The sequence below is a fragment of the Furipterus horrens genome, unplaced genomic scaffold (genome assembly GCF_987537825.1).
Source record: "Furipterus horrens unplaced genomic scaffold, mFurHor1.1.pri manual_scaffold_7, whole genome shotgun sequence".
Taxonomy (NCBI): Eukaryota; Metazoa; Chordata; class Mammalia; order Chiroptera; family Furipteridae; genus Furipterus; species Furipterus horrens.
In genome coordinates, this window is record NW_028327177.1 from 125270751 (window position 1) to 125277703 (window position 6953).

Genomic DNA, 6953 nt, shown 5'->3' on the forward strand with positions numbered 1-6953 from the left:
TAAATAATAGCACCAAAATCTGTCCTTACTGAAGATTGAAATGTTCCTAATGAGAAAGTTGTCTTCCCAAATGGCCTTGGACATTATGACTGCGTTGCAAGGAGGCACCTGTGCATTATCCAAACAGGATGTGTGTTCATATATGATGAGTCTGCTTAGGTGTCATTTTTATTAAATTGCATAAGGACACAAGTGAAGGCCCTGAGTGATCTGAACCCCAGCCTAGAGGATGTAATATATCAGTGGATTCTATCATGGGGCTTTTGGCGGAGAAGATTGTTACATATTTTGGGAATCATTATCCTTATCTGTGTTTTCTCTTGCAAGTATCTGTATTGTTGCCTCCAGTGCATCCAGATAGCCACCAAATGAGTCACCTCCATGTTAATGAAACCCCTTCTTGATCATTGAGGGCACATTGGAAAAGATGGGGCATGTAACATTGTGAGAGCCCAAGGATGTTAACCATCAATTGACTAAGAGCTCCATCTGGGCTCCTCACCCTCTCCCTTCTCCTTGGAATGTAGGCTATGCTCACTATTCCCACAATGGGGTCCGTTTTCAAAGATGGAGCCTTGAGACAGTACTGTGTTGTTGAGACCATCTAGACTGAATACAAGACTGAACCCTATTAAGGCCTCTATATAAACTTTTAAGATTCTGGAGAGCAGGTGTGGAGATCTATTCATCTTGTGGCCAATGGAGGCAAGCCTCGCCTGTAAGTTCCCTGGCTTGTTAAAACTGCAACCCACAAATCTAGAGTGGTCTACCTCTTTCCCAGGTCTCTCTCTGCCCTCTGTGTTCTGGGACCAGTTTCAGATTTCACCCTGGAGCTTTTCGAGTTTTAGAGCCAATACCCAGTGCTCTGTGGTAATGGAGTCCATGCCTGTGGACTAGGTATTCCATAAACCTTCAGAGAGTGGATCTGTGGGAGGGAAAGGCAAACCCATACCTCATATAGGTATCTATACCTATGAGGATGTACCACAGGTACTTCTTTCTGAGCTAGGTTGGACATTCAGAGCAATAGTAGCTAGGCTGCGCGAAGTAAATGGAGGCTGCAATAGCTAAATCCACCTTGGTAAGTGGGAATCCATATCCCTGGGCCCGTCAGTAGCCTCCATTTCTGCCACTGTGACTACTTCATTTATATGCCTTATGTGCCATTCTGGGTGGCCAATGACAAAGGCTGGATATGTTCATTGGCAGAATCATTTTGTTACACAGTTTTTCAGTCTCTACCATAGTAGATGTTTTCTGGCTGGTGTAAATGTGTGATACAAAGCCTTTACTCTTCATGAAGTGTCTGTACGTCCATCTGCATGTCTTTACTCCAGATATTCTTATCTCTGGCCTCCCACTCTTTCTTTCCGGACCCTTGACTTAAGGCCAGCCCTTTGACCACTGTCCAGGAATCTTTATATATTCTTACTTCTTAGGCTCTGTCTTCCATACAAAGTGGGTGACCATATGCATTGTTTGCAGCTCTGCACATTGGAAAGATTTTCACTCACCAATGTCTTTAAAGTCTACTCCTTGTTAAAAGATAAGCTGAGCCATATTAAGAATTTTAAGAGTTTATTTGAGCATTTATTGTTTTGAATTGGCCCGCCCCAAACCACGAGGGGTTGGGAGCACTCCACTGATAGCAGTTTGGGAAGAGACTTTTGTGGAGAAATCTAAGCTACAGCCAGCAATTACTGATTGCTTTGGTTTGCTTATGTAGATGCCACCTCATTAGAGGCACCTCAGTCTAACTGCATCCTTGTTTAATTAACTTAGCACCCTGGTGTGGCTTAATACATCTGCCATCAATTTCAACTTGAACAACTGCAGGAAATATTTAGGAGACAGAATCAGCAGGATCTGGTCATCAATTCCCCCCATTTTCCTTCCCAAATCCTTTGCTTCTCCCTTCATCTTCTGTATTCTCTATCCCTTCCTAGAATATAAATTCCACCAGAGTAGGGATTTTTGCTGATTATTTCACTGCTGTGTTTCCTGGTGCCTAAAACAGTACTTGGCACAAAATAGGGCTTTAATAACTATTTGTTGGATGAACAAATGACTGAATTTCAGAAAATTGCTCCACCAACTACCTGGTTGCTCAGACCACAAGAGTAGTTCCAGTCACCCTGATTCCTCCTTTCTCTTTCCCACACCGAGTCCTTCAATAATTCCAGCTGATTATATCTCCAAAATGTGCCCTGAGTGGTCACTGCTCTTCACCTCCACCACTGTTGCCATTTCTCTCCTGAACAAGAGCCAGCTTTTTCATTTTCCTGCTTCCAATCTCCAATACTTTCCAGGCACCCTTCGTTCTTGTCCTAGTTGCCAAATTGATCTTTTTTTTTTTTTTTTTAATGATATGAAGCACATCACATCATTTCCCTGCTGAAAAGCTTCCAATGGCATTTCACTTGATATAGGATGAAATTCAAATACCTTATCAAGGCCTGTGTGTCGCTTTGTGATCTGATCCTGGCCTCCCTGCCTGATCTCACCTCAGACTGCTGGCATCCAAGACACGTTGATGTTCTTTGTCTTCCTATATACACCATGCTCATGGCTGCCGGTATCCTGGCTCTTGTTCTGGAATGCTATTTTTAATTTATGTGCAAACTGGCTTCCTCTTATTCCTCAGGTTTCAGCATAAAAGCCTCTTCTTGGGAAAAGCCTTCCCTAGCCACTCAGTCTAAAATAGCTGCTTCTCTTTCTCCTAATCTCTGTTCAGCCAGGATCCCTGTTTTATTTCTTCATATCTCCTATCACTATCAGACACTATGTCCTTTAAAAATATTTCTTCTGGGCCTTTTAATCACTCTGTTAGAATGTAAGTTTCATCAGAAAAAAAACTGTACTCCCAGAACACAGCAAAGTGTGTGGCCCACACACATGTATACACATACATGTGCACATGCAAATGCAGACAATGCCACATGGAAAAATTTTAGTTCCAACAGTGACTGAAAATATCTCTGTTTCAAGGAGACAGCTGGGAAGAGCAGCTCATCTATGGTCTTACAAAACCAGAAGAGTTGTTATTACCATCAAGAGAAGTACAGGGGATACACCTCATAGCCATAATTATTGGAGGCTGCAATGTTTTTTTCTCTGTCTTGTTACTCAAGACTCAGTTTTGATCTTTGGGACCAAGGAGAAAAGATCAGATTCACTGAATGAGCTGTAGTTTGGAAACTGCTCTCACTCTTCAAGGAAGGGTTCCCTGAAAGGTTTAACTAGCTAATATTCTGTGTCAGTAGAGTATCCAGAAATTTTGCTGTCTAATATTGGAAAACTGGATTTTGGTACTGGAATAAGTACAATAATTATAATAACAGCTATGTAATTTAGTTATCCCATTTTATGGATGAGGAATTTTAAGTTTAGTAAAGTTAAAAAGCTGGTCCAAAGTTACACACTGGCAGAACAGGGACTCAAGGGTGTCCTCTTATTCCAGAGAGTAGGCTATTAACCTCGTAAATATACCAGCTGCCAAAGAGCAAGGATTGAGGTTCCTTTCTTACCAAGGGAGCTCCTCTAGAGAGGGACAGAGCTAACTCCTTTCTGAGTTGGGAGAAGGAATGATGCAAAGTTTTTTAACCATCTCTTTTTGTTTGAAAAAGAATAAAGATGTGACTTGTTTTGTTTATGCAGGTACTGACATATTATATTAGAATGTATAAAGTCTGATAACCAAATCCCACTTGGAAATCAGAATGACCATTTTCTAAGTATAAATAATGTAGTCTATCCAGGCTTAATATATGTACATTTTTATTTATAATTTAAAAATTCATCAGAAAGGACCTATTAATTTATAGGTAAAAACACTGATGGTATATTTTTCATTTACTGTCAGATGGTATTTGATACATGCTCATTTTAAACAATTAAGGCAAGGCAGAAGAATATAAGTCAGCCTATTCTCCATTCCCCTCATGCTGGCTAATAACATTTTATAACCTCAAAGTAACTGAAATCTGTGTTGACAGTTTGGTCCAGCCTAACTTTAACAAACAGCTCATGAGAATTTCCTTTTTCATTTCACTGGTTAATTCCAGCCAGCCAAGCCTTATTCAAAACAGCTTGGGGGGTGAATAACCCACCCGAAGATCTCTTTGCTGTCTAGAGAGAGATGGTAGAAAGAATGGGAGGTCTAGGACTTGGTTGACCTAGGTTTAAGTCACACTCACTGAGCCTCAGTTTTCTTACTGGTAAATAGAGTCAAATAGCATTACCTAGGCAAAAATGGTTTTGAGCCTCAAATAAGGTTGAACAATACACTAAGTGTAATTCTTGTACAGAGTGGCTATTTTGTCATGAGATGAGCATGGTCTCTTCCATATTAATAAATTCTCTAGGAGCTTGGTTGCTAAGTTTGAAAAACTTGATGGGTTTAGAGTTTTATTGTTTTTATATCTCTAATCTATATTGATTTATTATTATTATTAATTATTATTTCATCCTTATAGCCTGTTATTAAATGGCAAAAGGCTTTGTCAAGATAAAAGGCATCATATCAAGACTGTAGGAATTTCCCCAAAAATTAGTGGTGTGAAAAATAGAACTATGTATTAACAAAGAAGCTTATGAAATTCCTTCTAATCTGCCTCTCTTAGATGGCTCAGGTCTACCCCTTCCTAGCAGCGGGGAGTAGGGGTGGATTAGATGACTTCTCCAGGTTCCTTGCAGCCTGTAGTTTTGTTTTTTGATGTCTGTTTAAAAATTATGCTAATACTGCTGATGTGAAATCCTTTGTACACAGTGATGGGTAAAAATATGGGCTCCTGACCTGAATCTGTGTCTGTCTGGTTACAATTGTATACTTGAGATTAACAGGACTCAAATGCTCATGTTTTATATAAGACATTATGTCTTTTTTTCTCCTCAAGTTTTTTTTTTTTTTTAGTTGAAAGCAAGAGAGAGAAGGTTGAATAAAAAATGCATTGAGATACAGAAGGATTTAGATGATTTTAATAACTGAGCTTAGTTATCATACTGCAGTTCAGAAAGATGAGTGAACAATAATGTAGAATGCAAAGATCCAGGAGGTAATCTCCAAGACAAGACATTACTGGAGCAGCATATTAACTAGAAAAGTCATTGTTAGCAGAGAACAGAGAATTCTCCAAATCCATAAGCATCTTGTATAGTATTTTAAAAGAATTGGTTCTGAAACCAGTCTGCCTGGGTTCAAATACTGGTTCTTACTTGTTATGAGTTCTGTGATCTTCACAATTTATTTTGCCTCTTTGTACCTTGAGTTGCTCATCTGTAAAATGAGGAAAGTAATAATACTTCTTAGGGTTCTTGAGGATTAAATGAGTTAATACATGCAAAGTGATTAGCATAGCACCTGCAATATAATGTGTTCAATAATAGTGAGTAATTCAATATCTTAAGTTTTATTGTATTATGTTTGCTTTTTGTTTTTGCTTCTTTACATTTTATGATGATGAAATCCAAGATGGTGGAGGAGTAAGTAGAAGCTACACTACCCTCCTCCCAGGATCAATCTGGAATTACAACTAAATTGTAGAGAAATCATCCTGAATAACCAACTGAACACTAGCTGGAGAGACGCCTTATAGCCACAGACAGAAGAAACCAGTTCACCACAATGTGACTGGTAGGGAGTGCAGAGATGCAAGAGAGCTGGCGGGGCTCCCACGGGCAGCAGATGAAGTGCTGGAGGGATATTTTAGCAGCCAGGGGGTTTCCCCTGAGAATTATGGCGTCTAAACCTCAAGCTGGGCTCTCCAGCCTACAGAACCAGAGCCAGAAAGGAACCAAGATAACATCCAGCTATGAAAAGCAGCAAGGTTTCTGTCTGCCAAGTAGTGATGTCTGGAGACTCAAAGAGTCTCTTAAAGGGCCAATGCACAAAATTTTATTTGTGGCCACTTACACTGGGCTCTGGCAGAGGGAGGGCAGAGTGGACTAGAGATGCTTGAAAAGAATCTGGGGTTGGTGGCTCTGAGGAGAGAACTGAGGGAACAGCTGCCAAGGTCTCTGTGCTGAGTCATTCATCATACTGTATCATACTGTACAAGCCATCTTGCTCAAGCAGAGCAGTCCCCTCCAAGGAAAATACAAAAAGCAGCCAAAATGGGAAGACAAAGAAACAGACCCCAAATGAAAGAACAAGAGAATACTCCAGAAGAAGAACTAGACCAAATGGAGGCAAGAAATTTATCAGGTAGAGAGTTTAGAGTAATGATTATAAGGGTACTCAAAAGCATGAAAAAATATATAGACACCATAAAAAAGGAGCAGTCAGAAATAAAGAATGCAACATCTGAAATAAATACAATGGAAGCAATAAACAGCAGGTTAGATGAAGCAAAAGATTGCATCAGTGATTTGAAAGACAAGGTAGGAAAAAACATCCAGCCAGAGTAGCACAAAGAAAAAAGAATTGAAAAAAAAATGAGGAGAGCCTAAGAAACATTTAGGGCAACATGAAGCATAACAACATCCTCATCATGGGAATACCAGAAGGAGAAGAGAGCGAGCAAGGGATTGAGAACCTATTTGAAGAAATAATGAACAAAAACTTCCTTAATCTGGAAAGATTCACAAGTCCAGGAAGCTCAGAGAGATCCAAACAACTTGGACACAAAGAGGCCTATACCAAGACACATCATAATTAAAATGACAAGGCTTAAGGATGAGAGAATCCTAAAAGCTGCAAGAGAAAGCAGGTAGTTACCTACAAGGGATCACCAATTAGACTGTCATTGATACAGAGAGATCTGATTCAGATCACTGGGGAGAAGTAGGAAGGGCCATGAGAGGAGTTTGCCGTGGCAATGGGAAGCAGTCTAGAACAGGATTGACTGAGAAGCTGAATGCCTCTAGAGCCAATGGAAATAAAAAGAGGACTATCTTTGGCTCACAGGCTTTTCTGGCTCCTGACCTGGCTCTTTCTCAGGCTCTATCTTGCTCTT